General features: G+C 48.0%; 1 protein-coding gene across 1 annotated transcript in view; it reads right to left on the bottom strand.

Annotated features, from left to right (window-relative positions):
* Positions 1 to 24,709, bottom strand: part of LOC144178688 (uncharacterized) — a 286,853-nt gene that overhangs the window by 194,784 nt on the left and 67,360 nt on the right. The window contains exon 2 of the mRNA XM_077706708.1: positions 10,084 to 10,150. The gene's annotated coding sequence lies outside the window, so the exon portion shown is untranslated. The remainder of the gene's footprint in view (positions 1 to 10,083; positions 10,151 to 24,709) is intronic.

The following is a 24,709-nucleotide window of genomic DNA, read 5'->3' as shown; positions in this document are numbered from 1 at the left end:
TTACGGTACTCCACAAGATTTCGATTCGTCATCGTCTTGTCGTGACTTCTTTTCATGTGCATTTTTGCTGGTCAGCCTGTCTTTTCTTAGATTTCTCTTGGCGCCGCTCTTTTTTATCGTCGTTTGCCCGCCTTTGTCGGACCCCTTATAGCCGCCTCTGTTCGGTCGCGGAAGAGGACGGAAGGACGGGTGACCTAGCGGGCTCATTAGAGCTTAGACACGGTACATCCCCCTCCCGTTCCTTCCGCAGTATCGGACAACGGGGAGCAGTGGCGGCAGTGGCTGCAGCGTCACGCTAGACGCAACCCTCTCGTGGGCGACAAACGAAGAAAACGTGTCGCGTCTGTCTGCCCAGTTTGGCCGTTCGCTCGTTTTCTGTTTCGGCGGGGGACGTTACGTCTCGTGAACCGCGGCCGCAGTGTGTCCCGGCCCTGCTACAAGGGTGTGCACTTAGGGAAGTCCATTTCCGCCTAAGCTGTCTCCTGTGGGTCGTTACGCGACCTCGTCAGTCATCGGAGGCCTTTCCTCACGACTACGACTGCGCTGCCCCGCTGCCATCACCACTACTGTGTAGTAGTCTGGTGTCCCAACATGACGTCGGCACCGATGTTCACATACCCCCAGTGCTCCTTTCGTTCAACCAAAACTCTACTTATTTACCTTTTATGTTATCTGGGGCTACACTATGGTGAATAAATACAACTGTAGGTTGAGTGAACGAGACAAAAAATATAATGGTTTACTATGTGCTGTACTACATATAAATTTTTTGCAAATGCTCATTTCTTATTGTTTGACGGCGTGATGTGTTTAATCATCACTGGTTCATTTATTCATTGATTGTGAGGTTTAACGCGCCGACACTACACAGGCGCTGAGGTGCGACGTATTGGAGGCCTCCGTGTTAATTTCGACCATTCGGTAATCTTTAACGGGCGCCGAAATTTTTAACGCATGCGCGTTTTCGCCACTTGCTCATTTATTTTTTCGGGTTCTTTCTTCCGGTAGTCCGACTCATCGAATTTAGTAAAGCGTATTACAGGCCGGAAGAAAGCCTGTGGCCATTTGGTGCGAGAGAAAGAGGTAAGCGTTTTATTTCTGGTGAAGCTTTGTTTGGCCGGTTGAGTCGCCTGTCAGCTAGGTCCGGATTTTCTAGAAGTGGGATATTATATCAAATTCATTTCTCACAATTTCGGGATGTTTATTTTTTTCTATTTGAATTCTAGAGCTCAAATCGTGATCCATCCACGTTTTTCTTTCGGCATGTGACATGCTACCAACCATGTTGTTGTTTTGTTTTTAAATTGACATAAAGGGTAACTTTTTGGTGTAAATATAACCCAGCCAGCCGGAGAAGGAAGACCCGTCCTTTTTGCGCACTATCGTATTGATTATCATCATCATCATGACCAAAACTATCACAACAGCTAAACTCCTTTCCCTTGTAAAGCGTAAGCTGTACTAAGCCATCCAAGTTTATATGCGACGGGGCCGAATATGTCGAAGCATGCTTCATTGTGCACTAACCCGTGACGCGGTCAAGCTCATTCATGAAGTCGATGTAACAAAGGCTTTGTCTCTGATAGACACGAAATATGAAAAAATTGGGAGATTCAACATTCGGTTGGGTTTAATTTCTGGTCGGGATGCATTTGTTGTATTTCGGGGAATAGCCTAGTAATTGGTGTTATATTTAACTAATTCTGACGAAAAAAGTTTTGATAATGGAACATTATTACGTCTTCAATGAAGAAATATTGCTTCTTAATTGATTGCAGATTCGAATAATGAGTATAAAAAATGCTGTTATTTTCGTACCAACTGGCATAAATGCCCTTGCCGATTGCGTGGTTTCACATGAAAATTAATTCAACAGGTATCTGCTTACTACACCGCCGAAACGAAAAAAAAAATTCAGATTATTTATTTGAATGAAGTGACAACAATGTGCCGCCCTCCTTCTGCTGCCACCACTAAATTGATAAAGATAAGCTGCGTCTATTGTTTCTTGTACGCCAAGCGTGTTTATACAGTGAAACCTGGATATAACGATGTTTACAAAAATTCGCAATCTTTCGTTACATGCAGCTTTTCGTTACAAGCAGGTTTCAAGTTAACGTTCGCGTGAATGAAGCAGAAACGAAGCCAAGATCCTAGACATCAGTGGCCGATAACTCCCGCTTCAAGGAGTTCTTCCACGGTGAAAACTGCGTGATTTGCGCCCGCTGCTTTCCCACATGCTTCGTAATTTCACGGCCAAATCAAAGAAGCAAGCTCTTTAGTACCCCCGTATTCGAAAACGTAACTTCAGTATCACTTATGCCTTTTGACACTTTTCGGTGCCTTAACTCGTTTCAAGAACCAAACGTATGCCGAAAGGGCGCCTTTTTCGCTAACTTGATGCTCTTTTGCACACTCAAAATTGTTGAGAGGGTGCTATACTCGGTTACAACTCAAGAACGACACCGCCCCATGTAGTGTATCACTCCGGCAACGCGCCGGACCCGTGACGTTAGTGCGCGCGCGTTTTGAAAGGGGTTTGCTGTGAATGCGTGATATCGTCTGCCTTGTCTCACGCAGTTTGTTTGTCGTCACTGGAGCCGTTTATAAGCATATTAAGTCCAAAAAATCACGGGAACGGCTCACGCCATGTTCAAAATATTCCCAGTAACCCTACTTGCCCCGCGCGGAAAAACATCCGGCTACGGTGATAAGGCACAGCGGCAACTTCCGGTGCCGTTCTTAAGTTGTCACCGAGTGTAGCTTGGATACTGTACTGGGCGACGACGTTCTTCTGCCTCGCCGGTGGAGTTGGCATTTAAAATTGCGAGCTTGTCTTCAAAATACACTTTTTTTTTCGTTTTTCTGGCAGCAGAACTGATCATCCACGAACCAGCGCCACATATAGCAGTGGAGACTCGCGCAAGCACGCCAACAGGCAGGCCTAACACGTAAGCGACACTGCACTGACACTGGAGAAGCACAGTAGTTTGCAATACGGGCGAGTTTCGCTAAATTAGTGCATGTTCGAGCCGATTTTATTTAACAAAAGGGTGAAAAACAATGGCTCATCAGCGTGCCGAATTCATTACATCAAGGTAAACCGTCGCAATGCCTTCGTTATATAGAGGTCGCAAACACAAGGGTTTCAACGGGGCTGGTAATGAGGAATCGAAGAACTTCGTTAAATCCAGAACTTCTTTACATAGAGGTTCGTTACATCCAGGTTTAACTGTATTGCCGCCTTGCGTACTCCCAAAAACTGTTTTTACAGGCGCTTATGCTACATAGTGATCCTTTATTCTAAATTCCATACCGTACACATTTGGTGTCGGATGAAGAATGATCGGCTCGTAGGTGATTTCGTTCTAGAAACCTATATGCCGTTACTTGACGTACAGGGCAGTATTATTAACTGTAGTATTTTTGTTGACAAAGGCAATATTTTGGTGAGTGATGCACTTGAGGAATTGGCGAACCGATAGCAGCTTGCACTAGGAGAGTATAAAGTTAATATCACGTGACCCACTGTCTCGATAGAAATGCAATATCGACGACCCAGTAAGGGAACTAAAGATGCAATACAAGTGCAACGCGCAATTAAATCAAAATGCATTACCAACAAATCGCCCAACAGCTGAAAATGTAAATTCTCCTAACGTAACGGAGATTTCCATCGGTTTTTATTGCGTGAACATCACTCACGTATTACTTGGCTCAGTTTGCGATAATATCCACGTAACCAAACAGCGTGGCCGAAAGCCGTCCCCAAAATTCTGCCCGGTGGGAGATTCCCTATGTGATGCTGACAACACATGCGCAGCCGTTTTTTGGCTAATGCCTACATGGCGAATGCCTACATGGCGCCAGCTCGTCTAAGACGCGTACCTTGTACCTGAGATATAGCAACACAGTACCAGCAATGGAACAAGCACCTACAATATTGTCTACGCCCGTATCGTCTGGTGGGCCGTCCAAAAGCACTGCCTGCACATAGGGAACTGGTGTCTTCGCCTAAACAGGCGGCGTCTTTGTAAAACAAAGCGCTACGAAATCTTGCTGGTACCCAACGTTAAGAAGAAAGGCTGCGGATAAAACTAGGGTTAAGGGTCGAAATACGACCGGTTTGAGGTTTTGTGTGATTCGCGACCGCATCCAGCAGCAGAAAGCTCAGTGACATAATTCCGTGACATAACTCAAAGAGAAGTGGCGCCCATGGATTCTACATCATTATAGAAAGCTTATATGCTTACGTAGATTTTGTATTTATTTTTGTAGCCTCAACTTCCTTACCAACTCTAATCCGGAGCGTTGTGCCTTCGCAGTCCTAGAAAATAATCCACAGCTTGCGCATGCGTACATTTACCTCCATCATCAGCATCCTTATCATCATCTCGTCGTCAAAGGGCCTTCTACTACATCCTAAGAGAGGTTTCCCATGGCTGAGGTCTTGTTCTCACTAGGTGTAATTCTAACCGATGACAGGCTGCTGGTTTGTCTTTTTTTTTAAGAGAGCGCTAGTCGCCCTTCCTGGTAAAATCGCGTCTGGCGGTGTGAAGCTTGTCAAGCCACGTCATTTAGCGAAAGAATGGCGTGCGAACAAACAGAGCGTCGCCTGAAACGTTCAGGGGCGTCGGTCTGTTCGAAGCGCGTCGTCTCGTCTTCTACGGTCCTTCACTCTACCTCTTCCCTGTTACCAAACGCAACAAACTACTGCAACAACTTCACTGCAACTCAAGCTCAAGCAGCTGGATCAGTGATCACGTTAGGCACAGCAGCAGCTGGGTGTGCTAATACGGATTGCAGTGGCTACGAGACCCCAGCTGGTCAAAATTATACCGGAGCCCTCCACTATGGCGCTCCTCATACCCCAGGCGTAGCTTTGGCGTGATGACCCTTACAATCAATCAATCAACAGGATGCACAGAGGATGACAGAATGTTAGCGTATCTGTAATCGAGTTCGGGCTAAAGCGGCTTTATCTTTTCATGTTTGTGTGGCGTACCGCCTCCATCGCCATTATCTTCTCACAATAATATAAGAGGATTGACGGATTAAGTACTTCAACCGGAATCGATTCAAAGCGTCGCTCTCGCCGGCCTAAACAGGAGCGTAAACGATGACAAGCTCAACGTGTGGTTGTTGACTTCGAAGCGGTGGCTTAACTAATTTCAAACGCGAAAAAGAAAGAACCAAAAGTAACCAAGTAACCAAGCTCCAACCACTCGCGTTCATGAAAAAAAAAAAACATGATTTTCAAGCTGCTTTTTTCTGTTCTGGCAGTTAAGAGGGGGAAAAACGTCATTCGTCGACACTATAACGGCGAGCACAGCTGGTCATTTATTCCTAGCGAGAAGTCATTGCAAGAACTCCACGTCCCCACATACTGCCTGATGCGTTGCTGCGGCGCCTATGTTTAAATGTAGAATTTTAAACTCTCTTCTACACAATCAGAGCGAATAATTATTAGATGCAGATAAGGAAATGGCTGTCACGCTAACAATTCGATTTTGCGTTTCTTGCGTGCGACTTCCGTTCAAGTTGGTCACTTGCGTGCTTGCCGGTGGTTAAATTCGAGGAAACGTAATTCTGCCCGTGGGTAGGCAGCCAGCAATGGGAAAGGCTGGAAACAAAAAAAAAGAGACGTCTTTTCACATCGAGCTGTTGTTGGACGGGAGGAAATGGAAGCGGACAATTGTTTCCTCGCGTTCTTGTATTCCTGGAAGTTTTTATCTTTCTCTATGTTCGTTCCGGTCTTTTTATGATCTCACCAGCCTGCTTAATAGAAGTCGTAAGAGTACCAAACACAGGTTGACGACGTAAAAGCTATCCTGAAAACTTATTTCGTTTCCAGATTTGCGCGCGAGATTTTCACTCATGATTCACTCGTGGATTCCATCTTCCGAAATAGCGACGTCGGAGTACGACGTCGTTATTTCGACGTCATCGGGGGTTCGGACATCGATGTTCGGGAGCGGCTCTGACGTCGTTATTTTGACGTCGGAGCCACTCCCGGCGACTTTGAAATAACGACATCAGAGCCACCCCTGAACTGTCATCGCAGGCGCGTAAGGGCTAGAATGGGCTGCAAACATATGAACATATAAACATGGCGGGTGCATTAAAGGGAATCCTCAACATGTTTTTCAACTTTTTTTGAAATCTTAAATCCTTGCAGAACGTAGTCACCCAACACACCCAGTACTTAGATTAGGGGGTCGCAAAGTACCTCAGCCAAAAATTACTGCTCTGTGCTCATCAGATAACTTGGAAACTCGCTCAAAAGATTTTTCTCTCTTTCCCGGTCTTGACGTTCTTTCACGGCCCGAATTACGTCACTGAGGCCATGAAGCGGCTGTTGCCCGGTTTTCCTTCAGTTGCAGCAACGAACGCTTTTCGATAGAAACTTTAAAAATAAAGCCACAAAAACGAAGCAGAAACGGAACGCGTATCTGGTACGACGAGCAAATCAGGAAGTGCCGCTCCGTGCTAACGATAACTGTAGCCTTCGCAGTGCTTCCAGACGCGAAGACAAGAGTGAAAGCGCTTATCAAAAATTTTGCAGGGTCCCTATAAAGGGATCTATGGAGAACATGTGTTATCCTAGATGTCCAATAAAATAAATGAGCATCGTCTCACGAGGTGAATTCGAGGCTAGCTTGAGAGCGAGGGGCTGCCCCTTGTCTCTGTTCCTTAGTGTTTCTCAGTTCAGGAAGATTATAGCTGTGTAACATGTGACAATGCATACATGAATTTCCAAATGCATTTTTAAAGCGGACAGTTTGTTCCAGGTTAAGGTACAGAGCTTTATTCGCCTTCGTTCCACATGACTGTAATATTGCGAGAAGTTAAACGGCGCTAACTATGCTTACGTAGCTGCTACACGGTAACTTTCGATTGACATTCGCACGCTCACCTGCAAGTGCGTCCTATGTAATTGGTATGGAGCACTCGATAGGTAATTGGTTCGAGGGTCTTCGGAAGGCCTTTTAAACGCCCGTGTAGCACGGGTGTAAGCAAATCGAGAACTTAGTTGAACGAAACTGGTGCGGCATACCGTGACAACAGCGGAAGAGAAGGGGGAAAACAAGAATGAGGGAAAGCAATGCCGTGGTTGTGTATTATGTCATTCTCAGTCTTCTTCTTTTGCGCTGTTGTCACCATTCAAAGAAATTGAGCTGTAATTGACACGGCACGGAACAATGCTAAATTTTTATATCGGTTTTCTGGCGGCGTTCCGCTGCACGATGAACTGATGGCCCTGCTGCATCCCCGCTGGCACCAATGCCACTGGCACACATACAGCCGCGAGAAGAGACAGCTGAACGAAGCACCGCTGCGCAGGGCCAGAACGTGCCTGCGAGCAAGAAGACGCGCCCGGTTCTGTTTTTCTGGCTCTACAGTCTGTCGCTTAATAGGAGAGCCGCTCTGAGCGTGCCGAGGCGTTGCTTAGCAATAAAGACGCACGCTCTTTCTTCTAACGGGCCCGGCATTCTTCCGGGCAGGTTGGTTTTCACAAAACACTGATTTCTTGCAACTGACACCGCTATGCTTTCGGGGCTAAAAGAAGTTTTTAGGGGTGAAGCCCGTTAGGGGCTCGGGCTGTCGGCCCTTCTGTCGTCGTCGGCGTTTTATGTAGTCGTGGCACTAAAACACCGGGACACGTGTTTTCCAACGCCTTGCGCTAGAACGCTCCGTGCTTCCAAGACACGAGACTTTTGCAGAAAAGCTGTATATCCCTACCTTAAACAGCTTCATCTCCGTGGGCTAAAACGCCAAGGCGTCAAGAATACACTTATACACTGCATTCTTCGCGCCTACGCAAATTTCACGTTAGTGGAGATGGCCCGGCATTTTTTCATACTTTTTCCTAATCAGGGGATATGTGCGGCATTTGAAAATTGGCGACCCAATTATGAATAGATCCTTGGGCCTGCCTTCGATTTCGAAACGAAAGACCGCTTCTCCTCAGCACCCTTCCCGCTAACTTTAGAACAAACTTTTTCAGCAATCTCTTCCTTCCCCCTGCCCAGTCAGATCAGAAAAAGTAGCCTGGGACATTTTCCTGCGTTTCAATCCCAACCCACAAATTTTTCACCGCGATTTCCACCGCCCCAGCCCAAACCATGGCTTCTCGCTCCACGCAGGGGGTTCTGATGCATTGGCAATGAAGCTCGGGGTTCAAATGACTGGAATAAACATCAAAAATTAAACTAAAAGTTCATACACAGAAAACAAACCTAGGGCAATAGGATTGAGACTGTGGCTTGTCGGCGCTGTGGGTACGGTCAGCGTCACGACTGGAAAGAACGCGGAAAGAAGGCTCTCTCCGTCCCCTCCAGTCACTCCGCTTCCGTTTCATAAAATTCCTCCCGCATCGCTTTTTCCGGTCTTTCGCTCAGTAATCTTAGAGTCTCCACTTATCACGCTTGGTGCCAGCAAATGAGAGACTAAGTTTTACAGCGAAGCTGTCTGTGGCTAAGATCTGGGATTTTGTGGTTCCCGCGTGGAAAAACTCTCCCATAAAAGTGAGACTGAAAGAGCTTAGTGAGAGCGAAAGACCCAACAACAAAACAAACGCATACTGCCCTCGCGGCGGGGCAATGTCTCGGGTCAGTGATGGTATATCAAAGCGACCACGTGGCCTCCCTCACTTGCGTGACCACAGAAAAGAGACGGAAAACGAAAATTTCAAACACGGAGAAAATCATGTATCTCTCTCTATTTGCACAAACGATCTACATACTTGGTAATCACATAGTTACGTAAAATGAGTCTAATTACATAACACGTAACTAATAAATAGGGAGTAACAACCATACCAATTACCGTAGCAGCTTCGTCGCATAATCATTTTCCCAAATAGTGGAATGGCCGATGATTTTTTTAGGTACTAATTATTTCTAGCTTAAGTGGTAAGTTCAGAAGGCATTCTATTAAATATTATAAACGCATAATTGTCGACAGGTTGGCGAGTTCGCATGACGACATTAAAAAGAAGCATACAAGAACGAGAAAAGAAACTACTTTTAACCTTCCTTTGTCTTCCTTTGGTGTACTTTCGTGCTTCCTTTAAGGCAAAAACGGCCCACAAACAGTTAAAGGGGACAATCTTGAGAAGGTAAGTGTAGTGGCGGTACAAACCACCAGCGTTATTTGCGACGCCCAAACGGCTTCCAAGCAGGTCAAAGGGATAATCTTAATAGTTTAGTGGCGGCACAGGCCACTGGCGCTATTTGCGATGCTAAGTGGTTTTCAGCGTCTACCACTGCAAAAACTTTCGGAAACACGGTGCCATCTAGTGCATTATAATTGAGAAATACTTGTCCGAAACATTTTTTACTTCTTTACAGGTCATAAGCTAACACGAGTGGCATATACCTGGATGGTGGCTCACCCGGCGTACCACAACATCGGGCTTCTAATGGAAGACGATTTTGGTAGTTTTGTCGAGTGAAGGATACGGCGGCGGTAGTCATTAGTTAGTACTCGAGCTGCCGCGGTTCTTCTAGCGACCGGAAAACGCAATCACAGATAAGTAAAGAAAGACGGCATGTTTGCCATGGTGCCCGAATGTTCGATTAAGACAACAGTTATGATGGCGGGTAATTGGTCAAGAGCCGGTACTTGGGCTGGACAAAAAGTAAATATTCCTATTCAAGCCGTGTCGACGCGGCTATCGAAGAAACGATGGTACCATTAAAGCGTCTAATGATGTAAACTGGGGAGCGAAAGCCGGGTCCGATTGCTTAGAGTCCGTTCCGCTAGTGCGCGCGGACTGGAATGAGCTATCTTGTGTGACTCGGCGTCGCACGTGTGCGGGGACGGCGTGCATGTGCTGATGTGCGCGTGCGCGCATTTTCCGGGCAGGTTACCCGTGGCTGATCGATTTACGACGAGAAACCCGGTCTCGTCACGCCACGGTGACGTTAAAGTTGGGGCGCCGTTATACGTCACAAGCCGTGCACGTGTAATGCGGCCTAAATAAGGTCGCTCGATAGGCCATGAGCGAGGCAGCGGTGATCCCTGGTGTTTGCTGTGATCGCGCTGCTTTGCGCTTGGTGTACAAGAACTCGCTTTTACCTGCGAGAGTGGGTGGGCCCCGGCAGTGAGGCAGCGGCGACTCTCCCCTTCCGGAAGGCTGAATGATCTACAAGTGAAAGAAAAAGGTATAAGGAGAGTCAAACGAAGGGAAGTAGATCGAATGCAGAAACGAAGAAAACGAGTTGGTACGTGCAACATGCACAGAAACGCGAGTAAAGACTGCCATTTTGTTTTGATCTGCGTATAGTTTATTTCAAGACAAACTTTGCTGAAGGAAGAAAGGAAGGTAGCAACGTTCGATCAGCTCACTCATTTCGAAATGTGAAAGCTCGCGCTCAGGAAAAAGCATGAATATTTTCTCAGTGTGATGTTAAGGTAAGGGCGTAAGCAGCAGTATACCGAGTGCCCAAAACATTTTACAGAGAAGATGCTAGCCTATGTTGATCGGAAAATTTCGTGCCGTAAACATAAAAACCCATCAGTTGTAAGTAAGCGCTGCGTATGTCCCCCACTTGTCCCGGTATGTGTTTTTATTGCGCTGTAGTTTAAGCATAAAAACCCAAGCAGGACCCAGAAGTTGTCGCCCAAGACCCCTATCGAATGCGTCAGGCTAATCAGGCGTGCAGCACAGAGCTCAGTATTCGTGTAAAAACAACAAACCAAGCATCAAAACCGCATGATGGTCGATAAGGCACCGGTGAACAATGGAACCCCCTCCCGGCCCTTTCCACACACGCACATGTGTTCTGGTAAAGATTAGGTATGCAGCTGCTATCGAAAGGGGAGGGGGGTTGACGTCATTCGAGGGCAAGCACATGCGTCAGGCCACGGACGAGAAAGCAGTTCTCGCCCGATACGCGGAGAGCATGCGTCACGACTAAGCATTTGCCTTCAGAGAAGCTGAGTGCGAGCGACAAGCCCGCCCAGACAACGAGGAACATTTCACACCCTCCCCCATCAGCATGTGTAGTGGTTTACCACAGCTGCGCTGGACATCCACTTGCACAGGGCGGGATGGCGTCCCCTCTTTATTGATAAATAGGTTTCTTTATCTATTCGCCTAGTGATTTCTATGCTTCGAGCTATTAGCATGATTAAAATAAGTAAACGACTGCAGTTATCAACGGTTAACCACACAAGGATGATATAAAATAAACGCAGTTGACCTATATTGTTTATACCCGCCGCGGTGGCTCAGTGGCTAAGGCGTTGTGCTGCTGAGCACGAGGACGCGGGTTCGTTTCGCGGCCGCGGCGGCCGCTTTTCTGGTGGAGGCGAAAAGCGAAAACGCCCGTGTGTACGAGATTTCGGCGCACGTTAAAGATCCCCTGCAGGCGGTCGAAATTAATCCTGAGCGCCTCATCACCTGCGTTGCGTCGGCGCGTTAATTAAACCAAACAAACAACGACCTATATTGTTCTACAGAAGCGGACGCCTCTTAAAGCTCCGCCTTCGAGCGTGGAACGCGATAGCGTTGTCGGGAGCAGTTTGTGTCGCCTTATCATTCGCTTGCTATGCTCTTGAGCCCGCCAATGACGCAATTCTAATGACACAAGACTCTTTTATATGCACAACACCCATGAGAGGTGAAAACGTTCCGCTCCTGCTTTCACGCCATCTGCTGGGGCAGCTGCTTGCGATCACAGAGGTTTTAGTGGGCGCGGCAAGGTGTCGCTAAGGTATTTTTGCTCATGGTCAACGCTGTCGACGACGCCTGCTTTTCTGCGGACACGAGACCTTTAACGATACGCTTTAAGATTGAAGTACTAGTTGGTCTCACCTGGTAAGACATTGTTTAATCCATATTATGTATAGTACGACACGCATGCAGTGACTCGGAATAGTGGAATTGGTGTTAATGCCTAGCGAGTTTAAAATATCCAATGCTCCAACAACCTGGAACCATGTTGATATGTCATGCTCGTCCCGGTAGGTGAGGCAGGAGGTGAACGAAAATGGCCAGGATTAAACGAGCGGCGCAAGTTTAGATTTTAGGCACCGAACAATGCATCCACGTGGGGGGTGCGAACATATCTGGAACGTACCACTTTTCAACACGTGCGGTTTTTCAACGTAAAACAAAGTGTAATAATACTGGTGCAAAAAAAAGATTCCGCCGAGAACTTCGGGAGTTAGAAACGTGTTAACGCAAAGAGAGGTCATTCGTTATCTGAAAGTGCAAGGCCCTTATGCTTGCCGGAGAAACGTAAAGGCAGCAACCCAGAGACGTGTAGGCCGTTTCCAGGGGTAGTAAAAAGCGTTACTACTATCAGTTTTATCCCTAAACACTTTAATGTTTCGGAAGAAAAGCGCAAGAAAAATGTACGTGCTTAATAGGCGCAAGGGCAAGGCATTTTTATTGATTTTCTTCCTGCCTTGTAATGGATGCCAAATAACGCCTTATTCACACTGAAATACCAAATAACATAAATTACTAATGATCCATAGTACACGTGGCGCCGTTTCGTAACACTTCTAACGCTTAGCACTTTGCTAATGTGGCGGCTTAGCTATTTTTAGCATCAATGTCTCACCCTTCATGCCAACAGCTATAGGCGACGCTGGGAGCATTTCACAGGGCTTCGGTAGTAGACTCGCGGTTTCGTCATGGAAAATTTGTCGGCCAGAGGTACTTATATCTCGGCATTGAGACTGTGTTTTACTTATACATCGGTCGTTATCCGGGACGTGACTAAGAGCGTAAGGGAGGAATGGCTTTCTTTCTTTTCGAGGAACAGCGACCTTTTCTCCCTCTTTTCCTGAGCGCTAGGAGCGGTATAGGTAGTGAGATCATGTTGTCATCCATATTGGCACAGAAACGCGGCATGCACTCCTGTGCAGACTGCAAAACTACGAAGACAAAAAATGCATGCTTGTTCAACAGCACAGCAGCTGCGGGTTCTGAAAATCGTCTAAGTATCTTATTGGGGGTTATCCCAGTGTTTTTAGTTTTTGCGCCCCATTTGCGAACTTTGTTGTGCGAAAGGCAATCAAGGGCGTTGATTGTTCTCTTGTAATTATAATCAGCATACGATTAGGTAATGTTCAGTATGACAAATGGCCCAACGTGTCCGCAAAGCAGGCGTTATAGAGGGCGAGTGCATGTCTTATACGCATAGTTACTTAACAAATAGGAAAATAATATGGCAAGGATTGCTGCATGTTACGATAATTCAACCATCACCATGACGAGAGGTGCCACCACGTATATTGAAACTTATTAGGACCTTTTCGACTCTTTCGCGGTCATCATCATCATCATGACTTGGTGCACTGCACGACAAAGATCTCTCACATAAATCTCCAACCACAGCTGTCCTGAGCTGCCTGAGTTCATTATTTGTTCCTAAACATCCTTAAATCGTCCCTACAGCGAGTGAATGGTATTCGAATAATCCCGTCTCTCAGTAGACACTTGTTACCCTCGTAGTTCACCGGTTGTCTTTCCGCCGCACTGCATGCCCAGGCCAAGTCCAGTCCTTTTTACGGCGGAGCTGTTGTACAAGCCATAGGTCTGCCGTTGCCGGAAAACATACAAAGCAAATGCGGAGGCCTCATCTGCGTGTGCCTCGCGGCGACCACCGAACGTCCTCGGCACGCGAAGTGGCTTTAGCAAAACAAACTGGCATAAGCAACGTGGAGCGAGGAAACGCCGAGCACTCGTGAGCGCGTGCCTCGCGGCGACAGCCGAGTCCCCTGCTCGGGCAGTGGCTATAGCAACAAAAAAAAAAAAAAATGAGGGAAGCTCACACTAACGCGCAAGACCTGAAGGTAGCGAAGATGTACGCAAACTTCACGGCCATCACGAAAGTTTAGATCCACGATTGCGGCCGATTTACGTCTTTGTTGCCGCAACGACATTTACTCCATCATTGTTGCTATCAGTGTAAGCTTCTTTCATTTTTTTGGATGGGATAATCATTGGACATCCCCTTGCGGGGACGTACGCCCTGACGTGTCTTTCTCGTTCCGAGCACGTGTTACCACGATTATGGCGAACGCAGTCTTTTTCGTTCCGGGCAAGTGTTGCCACTATTACGGCGAACGCTGGAGTTCGTTTTTTTTTTTTTTGCCAATCTTGGCCAATCTGACTGAGTGGACATACTTGGCCAGACTGATGTGCACCGGGGACGCTGGGTGACGGTCGCCGCGAAGCACGCACACACGAGCGCTCAGCATTTTCTTGGTTTTTTAAACTGCCTCGCGTTCGCCGAAATCTTGGCCAATCTCCCTAGGTGGGAATGCTTGGCTTGACAAACGTGCGCGGGGGGCGCTGGGCGGTCGTCGCGAGGCACGCACACATGAAAACTAGGCACCTTCTTGGTTTTGTTAACTGCCGAGCGGTGACCACGAGGCCCGCGCTCACGTGCGCGCGTTCGAGAATTGCTTGGTATTTTTAACTGCGGACACGAAAGATTCGATTTGCTAAACAGCTTCGCTGTTAGACTGCAGCGCTGTCGCCAAGCGCCGCCGCGCATGTAATGCTTGGCATGCGGACCACGACGATATCGATGCATGTGACGATGATAAGTACTAGCACAGTGCAAAGCATCGACGGAACATGCAAATAAACAATTTCGAACTTGTACAAATGCGTCGTGATGCGTCCTTCAGTGCTCGCGTAATACTTCAGCTGCGCTATTGTTCAAGCCTTGCGCGACTTAATGAAAGCTTCGCCAGTTGAGCTGGTGGAAGCCTGCAATGTTGAGGATGACTTTGCCTCCACCACTCACCGCAGGAAGACGACGACCTCTTCGATGCACATGACAACAACTACTGGCACCGCAACAATGCAAATGAACAATGACAGTGAAACTTAACTATGTGTCCGGCAATGCTCACCTACAATAGCTTCGCAAGTCGAGCGTGTGAGTGCCAGCTTCCCTAAACCTTTTTTGTAACTTTACTGCGTTGCGCACCTGGACAAATTAAGGAAGCCGTTAGCTAGCCCTCAGATAGAAACTTGGTTCAGTTTCAATCGAAATTCGGTTGATTTGACTCAACAAATTTTATTAAGCATTCAAATAGTTTCTATTGCATTCGTTTTTGTGTTGAGGTTTTCTTGTGGTTCTGTTGAAAAGTGGCACCATGTTTTTATTCATTTTTTGTTGAGTTTATAATGACAAATTTTCACTGAGTTTCAGCTGAGTTACAACTGCATTTCGTATTCAGTTCAGTTCAGCTCTGTTTATTTGGGGTGAAAACATTTTTTATTGAAAAACCCCACTGTTCGTAGACTACGCTCTCAAGAGATCGTAGACCGCGCTCTCAAGAGATCGTGTAGTGGCACAAAAAAAATTAAAAAAAAACACAAGTCGGGTCGGCTCATTAAAGGTAGGACCATTTAGATTTGCACAGTCATACATTTTTTCTTTATTGCCTGACTTGGGATTCACACAAACCACTCTCTGCAATGAAATAACATAACCAACACGTAGTCAAGAACTACAGCAGACGGTACAGAAACGCAGACAAACGCGACATGCGAATTCGACGTTCTCTTTCCGTGCCCTTGATTTATACATAGCTGCCGTCTGTCAGGTGCCGATGCCGAGCTTAGGGGTGCGACCCATTGCGTGTCTACAAAACTGCATAATAAGGTTTCCAAACTACAATGCCGGTAGCCATTAGGATGTTAACTACTTCGCATACCGTCTTTTTTAGTTTCTAGTTACAATTTTTAATTAAACATCGCGGAAAAGTGGACCTGGTTACAAGAAAATGGGCGAAGATCGGCACGCGCACCGCGCGGTGACTGCCTTGTGTGATTGACGTGTTTCTCCCGCCGTACTTCCTGGAGAAACGCGTACGTCAAAGCAAAGAGGGTGGAGCCGCTGGTGGCGGTTGTTTTATAAAACTGGGACCGGCCAAGTATCTCCACCGGCCGGATTAGGCTTCTAGTCGGTTAATTCGTTACGAGTGGTGACGAACGCTCTGGTGTTAATGCTTTATTGTTACTAAGTCACTCCTTGGGGTTCATGCGTGTTCCTCTTTGTATATCTCAGTATTTGGTGTATGTTGCTGCGGCCAAGAAAATGTTTCAGCAATGCACGTTTTTATTTCGTGGGCGAAAATGTGTATGCACATAACGACCAGCCCAGTTGGCTGAAAATAATTAGCACGGGCCACTAAGAGCACAAGAAAGAGTCAACAAAAACTCCACACCAGAAAAATGATGATGATGGTTGAATGTTAATGGCGCCAGGCCAACTGGGGCAAAGAGCACCAAAACAGTGGTTATTATGAAGGACGAAGGTCTAAACATTAAAATCACTCAACAAGAATGAAAGCAGAATCATTAAAAGACAATGACAATGACTGGTGTAGAAGGCCAGGTTGTGATTATGCGTGGTATAAAATTAGGTATAAAAATTTCGCTCCTGCTAAATATTTGAAGACACACTGGACCAAAAACATGGGATCGTCAGAGAGGAAAAGGGCTGGGTGTAATGGGATGGGTAGTCTGTACAGTTGTGGGAATAGTTTCCGTCATGTTGTGCGAAGTGCTTTGCATTGAATGAGCATATGAACTACGGATAGGGCCTCTCCGCTCCTGCCACACAGAGGTCTTGAAGACCCCGTGAGCAGATACCAGAAAAATCATTGTGCAGACAGCAACCAAAATACAGCCGAGTTCTTAACTTGTAACTCAGTCACCTTTCAATGTCGACTTTATGTCGCATCACTAAGAACTCAACACAATATCAACAGAAATTTAGAAGCCATTTCTCAAGGGGATTGACCGTCTGGATGCGCTAAACCTGCACCAGGAGTGAGGTATTACACAAAAACGTGTATTGCTTGGTTGATTGTAGGGTTTAACGCGCCGACGCAACGCAGGCGATGAGGCGCGGCGTAGTGGAGGGCTCCGGATTAATTTTGACCAACCGGGGATCCTTAACGTGCGCCGAAATCTCGTACACACGGGCGTTTTTACTTTTCGCCTCCATCAGAAAAGCGGCCGCCGCGGCCGCGATTCGAACCCTTGTCCTCGTGCTCAGCAGCACAACGCCTTAGCCACTGAGCCACAGCGGCGGGTTATACAAAGAAACAAAAATTATCGTTTCGCCATCGTCATAAACGCTGCATCCGTGACGAAGTTTTTATCTTCCAACCTCGTGCACAGCACAAGAGTCGCCTTCTTGCACCACAGAATATCGGCCACTCCCCGGCACGCAGGAAGAAGAAAAGGACACAAACGACCCAATTTCACATGTTCCTTAGTTTGGCAGTGTGCTCGGAATAAACGGGATTTAGTGCTCCCAAGCGTGTCTGCACACTGCGCACGAGCACGTTGTTTAAGTAAAAGCAAACGTCTACGGAAAGGGCCAGTCAGGGCCCGCCCTAATAAAAAAAAAAAGTTCATGCGCGGCCAGTCATAAAATGAAGACTCTGACGCTTCTCCGCGTTCGAGTCCCAAACGACGGAGGAGAGCGCGTCGAAAAGAGCGGCCGCCCTAAAGTTGGGAGGAGTGTCCCCTCCCTGGAGGAGGCCGCGGCTCGGAGAGAAAATGAAAATCGTCCGTGAATCGGAAGCAATTCCCCGGATTGATTGAGGAAGTGATAGAATTTGGTCCAGAAGGGAAGGCGGCCGGCAGGCGCGATGAGCCGGCGCACGTTCCGGAGACGCTCATCGTCAGTCGGAGCACGGACGTGCGCCTCCTTGTCTTTCCCCGCCCCACCCGACTTCATTGCTGCCGCCACGCTTCCGGGCAGCCACTCCCTTCGAAGAAGACAATCGCCGTATTTGTTCAAGCGCAACGGTGGATCCCCCCTTTATTTTTTTATTTACAGGGCCGTTAGTTCTTCGCCATTGGCTCGCGATATTAAAATCGTGGCGTAGCTACTACGAACCGCCCCGTTAGCACTTCGTACACTGTAGCTTTTTTAAGCGCAGAATGCATTACCTTGGTAGAAGGTGCGAGATTTAGCTTAGCGAATCGGCTAAGGAATGATTTCTCGCGCAAGCTGGGAAGTGAGATTTCACGTGAGGAAGTAAAGAAGCAGACTGTTTGTATTGCGCACTAAAAACAGGAGGAGTGCCGGTTAAAGTCGTGGTGTACCAACCACGTACGACCCCGTTAGCACTTCGTACACTGTTTCTTCTTACAGCGAAGCTGTATGGCTAACCCGACGGTTTTCAATTCGGTGAAGCCCATTTACTCGGCGTGCTACTACCCTCCATCTCGCTACCGCCGACCCTCTTTCACAAGCTTTATAGCTTGTATTCACTGGCGATGTACGCATGCAGGCAACAATGTGAGTGCTATGTCACTGGTTACGTCGAGCTCCGCGGTATGGCGGTACTTGTCAGTGCTAAGCATATGATTTGTGTCGGACGTTCCAAACTCTACCCTGCCGAACGCAATGTAATGTCTCAAGTCCATTGTGAGTACGATTAATAATATCTCTGTTGACACCACCGTTGAGAATCGGGTTGAAACGGAGCAGACGACGCACGCCGGTGTTCTTCATTTCCTGCGGCGTGCGGGCGCAGTGGCGCAAGCCGCGCCATGTCCGTGACGCAGCGGCCATGTCCGTGCCCGCTTCTAGTGTTGCGAAGCGAGCAAATTGACAGCTAAACTTTTCAATGAATACCACCTATATCCCTCGCCACCAACGCCTCTTTCACGAGCTAGGGCCCTATTTTCAACTGCACAAATTTTGAACTGTGAATTTGCCGGAAGTCTTTCCTGATTGGCTTTCAATTTTGGTCCCGTGCATCCGGCTGACAAAGCTGTTGTGTGTGCTTTCGTCATTTTGACGTTTAATGACGTTTACGGACACCAGTTCTAAAGTTCGCCTTATTTCTCTTTACTGAAAGCGCATAATTCCTGGCCGGCAATGAAAAACGACTAAACGCAGCGGAGATGACATTTGCTATTCAAGAACAACACGGCTTGTATGTCACGCACTCTCTGTGATTGGCTGAGAAGGCGTGACGGAATTTAAATAGCTGGCGGGAACAATTACGTCACACTTTGGCAACATCAGCCTGCGTAAAAGTGACGTAATGTTGCATGCAAGCTTGAAAATGGCGGCTCCTGCCGCCGTGAAATAGGGCAACCTAAGCAATCCGCTGATGTCAGCGCCACGTGTACCTTTCACCCACATCCTGCGGGTCTGCCCAAACACCAAGCCGATTTAGGCACACCGCACTAGAGAGTGGCTGACTACTGCAACCAAGTTGGAGGAGCAGAAGAGCCTGGCGGACTTCATCTTGAAGGCAACCAGAAGCTGCCTGGAACGAGGCGGCTCCTTGCCTCCCCGCTACCCCCGTTTCCCCTTCCCTTTTGAATGGAAATAAAGTATTCTCTCTCTCTCTCTCTCTCTCTTGCCACCGCCGACACTCTTTCAAATGCTTTATACGGCGCAGGCGCTGTTATCAGCAGTTTCACTTTTAACTCGCGATGCGACAGGCGCGTGCTGTTTGCTCGAAGGAAGAAGAGCGGCAATTGAATACAGCATGGACGCGCATAGAGCCACAAATGGCCCCGAAAACCACGGAGAGCCGCTGCCGCAAAACGCGCAGTCATTGCCGTTGCCGTCTCGAATTCCGCATCGTCGAGAAGCTGCGAATCTCTCCCGGATGAAGGGCAACTTGTCCGTCTGGAACGCCAACGGGAGCCAATAATTCTTGTTCAGCTTGAAGGGCTTTCGGGGTGACATTTTCGACGGCGTCTTTCCCAACCAAGCACGCGCACATCACCGGTTGCCAGTTTACACGTGCATGGGTGCCGGTTGAGGGTGGAAGGAGGGAGAGTGGGGGAGGGGGGGAGTCGTGCATCCGCAGCTAAGCTTCATGCTCTTACCGATGACCTATTCGTTGGGCTTGGTAGGAGATTTTAACGTGGTCGTGTCGCGGCCCAATGCGACCTGTCTGCTGTCTTCCATGGTTGAACAGTTTTGTTTGGTGTCTTACATAGAAGTGAGATGCCGTCGAGAGAGAGAAAATGACATTTATTGAAAATTTCCGGCGGGGAGGCGGGTCAGGCCACGCAGGGCTTCGCCACCCCCTGTCTATGTACTCGACACGGGAGGCAAACGGACAGCCCATGTTTGTCCGCTAGATTAATGTTCGAGTCCTTCGAAGTTTTAGTCAGATAATTGGCTAGGAAGTAGTATGCTGGATCACAAATGACAAAGAAACTGTACTAAAGTGTGAAGACGGGCTGGTTGATTCATACTGAAGGTAAAAAACAGCGCGAAGAAACGACAGGTAAGATGAGAAAAAACGGGCGTTGATTGACAACTGAATGAATATTATTCCGAGCATGCAATATAAGAAAAACCAGGAAGAATACTAAAACAAGATAAAGTTAGGATTGTAGATATGCAATCTCCTTTGGCAACAAGTCGACAGACGGTTTGCTGACGCATGCACCCGCACGCTCGTGCATAGAAAAAGTTTCAAAGATATCGCGTGTTCTTTGGTCACCATAGCGCTTAAGAACATGACAATGCTCAAACAAGGCCTTGGGGGCTTGTTCGCGCACGAAGCAACATGTGTGGCAAAGTTACTACCGGTGCCGGATTTGAGGTTAGCGTGTTCACGAAGACGGTCATTCACACATCGTCCCGTTTGTCCAATATACGAGCCACCGCAGGAAAGAGGAATCTCGTACACAGCTTTGGTCGCGCACTCAATAAAACGCCTTGTGTGTCCCTTGCTGCAGACTTTGCGCCTAGGTTCATCCGAGTTCACCGCCTTGCAAAGACCGCCCAACTTCTTGGGAGCAGAAAACACGACTCGCACCCCCGAGCGTTCCACAATTCTTTTTATTTTGTGCGAGACGCCGTGAACGTATGGGATGACCGTCGTGGTCCTGTGTTCCTTGCGCGCCTGAACGTATTCCTACCCGCTCTTCTGTCAGCAACTTGTTTGAAAGGCTGCGGATTAGGTCCTCAGGGTATCCAGATGGTTGTAGGCGCTTGACCTGGTCCAGGAACATCACCTCATCCTCTCCTGCACTTCTCAACGCCTGCGATTATTTGTGTCAGCGAAGGTACTTGCACATGGGAGCTCCATTTTTGTCGCTACTCCAACGGGGCTCTCTCTCGTTACCCCAGCGCAACTGCGAGCTTTCCGTGTTTTCACTGCGACGGCGTTATTTAAAAGGTAATGAAACATGATCTCGCGACGTGCAACAACAAAATGTTTTAAAAGAGCGGACAACCGGTCCCGGTACGGCGCCCAGTGTGCCACCTGGCACCCGGCGCGTACGCGCCGCCATTTCACTCATCTCTGCGCACGCCCAGTGGCGCCTGTTGCCTCCAAGGTACCATACCAGGACCGATTCTCCGTTATGCTATGGCTATCTTATAACAGCCTGCCACTGTAAATGTTTAGCTGGAGTTCTAGTTTGATTTTTATAAATTGAGACCCTAAAAGCAGCGATCTCTCTTTGTTTCTATGTGTACGGCTCTTAACTGTCATTTGACTCGCGTTCCTGTCGGGAGAAATCGAGGTTAAGGGAAGCAGTCGGCCATCGTGGTTGATATGGTGGTCACCGAACTGATTCGCACCCACAGAGGTTCTAGGAAACCGCAAAACTATTTCTAATTTTTGCGATGGTGTAAATGACACCCACAATTTCTCACGACGATGTTAGTTATCGTCATCGTTCCCGTCTACAATTAGTCGCGTGTTATCTGACACACAACCCATATTTGATTTCTAGAACGCACCAACAACAACAAAAAAGCGTGTCTATCCACTCTGTGAAGCTGACTTGAAAACGAAGCTGTAAACGACACACACAACGGTTACCCACGCAATGTCACTTGAATTCCCACACGTGGCTCTACAAAGATTGAAACCAGAGACAGAAACACGTCAAATGCACTTAACCACACCCTTTATACTCCTTTTTTTATAAAATTCACGGAAGCTCAAACCCGTTGTTAGCCGATCTCACTTCTCCCCCGTCTCTACCGCCACCGACGGAGGCCACGAGATCGTTGGAAGACGGAAAAGTGAGATGCCATGCGTTGGTCTGAGTTTCCTTTAACTTATTTAACTCCTAGCGGACGTGCAAGCCTCGCACATGGCCGGTACGCGTGCTGTAGGCGGAGTGCACAGCGGCGCGACAGTTCGCGCGACGCTATCCCGTTTCATTCAGCGAGAACGCAGATGGTAAACGCGAAGATATGTTCGGTGAGTGCACCGTCTGTCTCCCTCGTCTCCGCGTGGGCTCGTAACTCAATCGGTAAGACAACGGGCTCTCGCTCCGTTTTTCTATTCGTTCCAGGTTCGATTCCTGGCGGTGCCACTAACCTCTTTTATTTGTTCGCGCGAGTTTTCTGTTGACACCAACGGTCGTGACAGAACCCTTGGGGGGCAAAGGCAAAAAGCTTCGCTTTAAAACATTCATGCTTTTATAAGCCTCGGCCGGACGGCTTCTAAGAACGCACCAAACCGGTTTCCACGAGTTAAGCCACCCAATGTACGTGAGCCAGAAATAATATCTGATAAACTGCACCGACTTGGTTCGTCGCACTACGGAACGCAACACGGGTAACTCGGTGCGTTGCGCCAACGGGAGCCTGAGCGACGATGACTCCAGCGAGGTGCACCCCGGCGCTTCATAGGACTCCGTCAGCCACCACATATTCAGCCTTATAGAGGCCGTTGAATGATTGGACCGGTCCGCCCTATTGAGCCATCCATGGAGAAGAAGCGGTTAGCTTCATCCAGAGTGCCTTCGTGATTGCAGCGCTCAGATGGAGATGGGGATTCGCTTTTCTTTGCCCCGAATGGCCGCAGCAACCTTTTTCAATCACGCGGCTTTTGCGACTCGGACCTTCTGCCCAAACAACGTGCGAGGTAAGAAGAACCTGGCAAGGAATACGGCTTGCTTCGAGTAACCGATAGATGAGGGTGGATGCTTCTGGAGCAAAGTAACTGTACAATCTGCCCCTATGTAGGCAGAAAAACACAACACCTGTATGTACACACCATGTCAGGGATTCTGAGCTCTTAGAATAATGAGACAGCTCTCAAATACCGAAGTTCCTTTTTTTTCTATGGGGGCACATGACGGCCGCCTAATAAACTGTCCGGGCATTCTCAGTGAGTTCTTCGAGTGGCCTGAATTGAGTTTCTCCGTTCCGACAGGTGGAATAATAGTAGTCTGTGACATTAAAATGCTTGGACAAGGGCCTGAAGAACAGAAATTTTCTAATCGACAAATATAAAGAAGTGAAGTCCGTAATCATCGGATTGCTTAGCAGAAAGCTTTTATGACACGTTAATTGCATTATCTGCGGTATAACTCTAACAACTGCTACGACAGATTTTTCGGGAAGAATATTGCATTCGCTAGAGCGGAGGGGCAGGGAACTAGCGTCGCCGCTCCTGTACACTAGCAGTAAAGGACGGTCCGGAATAGTAACGTTCATCTCGACTTCAAAGTTTAAATAAAGCTTGAGACTGAAAAAACAAACAAACAAAAAAAAACGTTCCAGTGATTTCGGAGGATTTGCTCTTGTTCGGGATCAAGTTACAACAAAATTTCGTTTCCAACAGTGTGGTGAGCTCCATCCGTATAGCAAAACAAAAAAAACTATTCGTTCACTCTACGCGAATGTCTACTTCATCAACAGACGTGATGTCATGGTACAAATATCGACTCAAGCAACGAGTTCCGCCTCCACTTTCCAAGGAGTTTAACAGCTGCAACGCACTAAAAAAATTAAAGTCGTTCCACTCAATGTGAAAGCTGTCGGAAGTGCAGAGCAGTGATTCGCCATAATGGGCTGTAGCGCCGTTATCCGCTCACTGCTACCACCAAATGAAATTCAAGCTTCCCGCCTTCGTTCGCTCGCCCCCTGCCTGAAACTGGACCAGCGGCAGTTCTGTTCTTTTTATTCTTGATTTTCCCCCCGCACGTGCCGGCATTGCATTGCCACGTTTTTTTTTCTCCCACTATCGTAAAAACCAACCCAACGAGCGTTCCTGACTAAATGAACACGGGTGCTGCCGGTTAATTAAGTATATTTTGCCTCAAATGTACCTACAGTTTTTTTTTTTTTTGCGCTAAACAACGGGGAGATGTATGACAAGCGCCAGCGGTTCACGAGTTTCGAATGCTTATGACTATATAAACCGCTTGGCTTTCGAAGCCTCGGTGGCACGCCGCTACGACAGCTGCTACGACGGAACGCCGTGAGGCTCTACTTGGGTCCAGCGAGCGAGCTACGACGACAAGGCGAGCCCCTAAAGTACTCTGCACTTAAAAGAAAGAAATGCTGTCAAAGGGTTAGGATCCGAAAGCACAGCCCGGGCAGGGGAAGAGTGAAGAGATGCCGGACAGTGTTGGATGGCTCCCAGTGGAGCCGTACGGCCGATTCGGTACGGTTCGGGCTTTTAAGCGTCCCCTAGGAACCGCTTCCGGTAGCCACGAACGCTTCTTCCCGTGATGCCGCACTAACGGCCGCACCGGAAACGGCAGCCTGCGTATCTGATTTATGCACAACCCAAACCACCGGCAAACGCGAACACTCGACGTTATGCCACACACCGGTCGAAACCAACCGCGCCGCGCGAGGGATAAATTCCCCGTGCACGCACAACGCAGCGTGATTGTGGGGGCTGCCGGACGGGCATCAACTCGGAGAGCGGCTGTGGCGGCGGGAGAGCCGTTAACGAGCCGCTGTTGCGTGGA

This window comes from Haemaphysalis longicornis, unplaced genomic scaffold (assembly GCF_048455015.1).
Source record: "Haemaphysalis longicornis isolate Haplotype H1 unplaced genomic scaffold, Haemaphysalis longicornis Haplotype H1 scaffold_4, whole genome shotgun sequence".
Classification (NCBI taxonomy): Eukaryota; Metazoa; Arthropoda; class Arachnida; order Ixodida; family Ixodidae; genus Haemaphysalis; species Haemaphysalis longicornis.
This window is presented reverse-complemented; position numbering and strand designations above follow the sequence as displayed.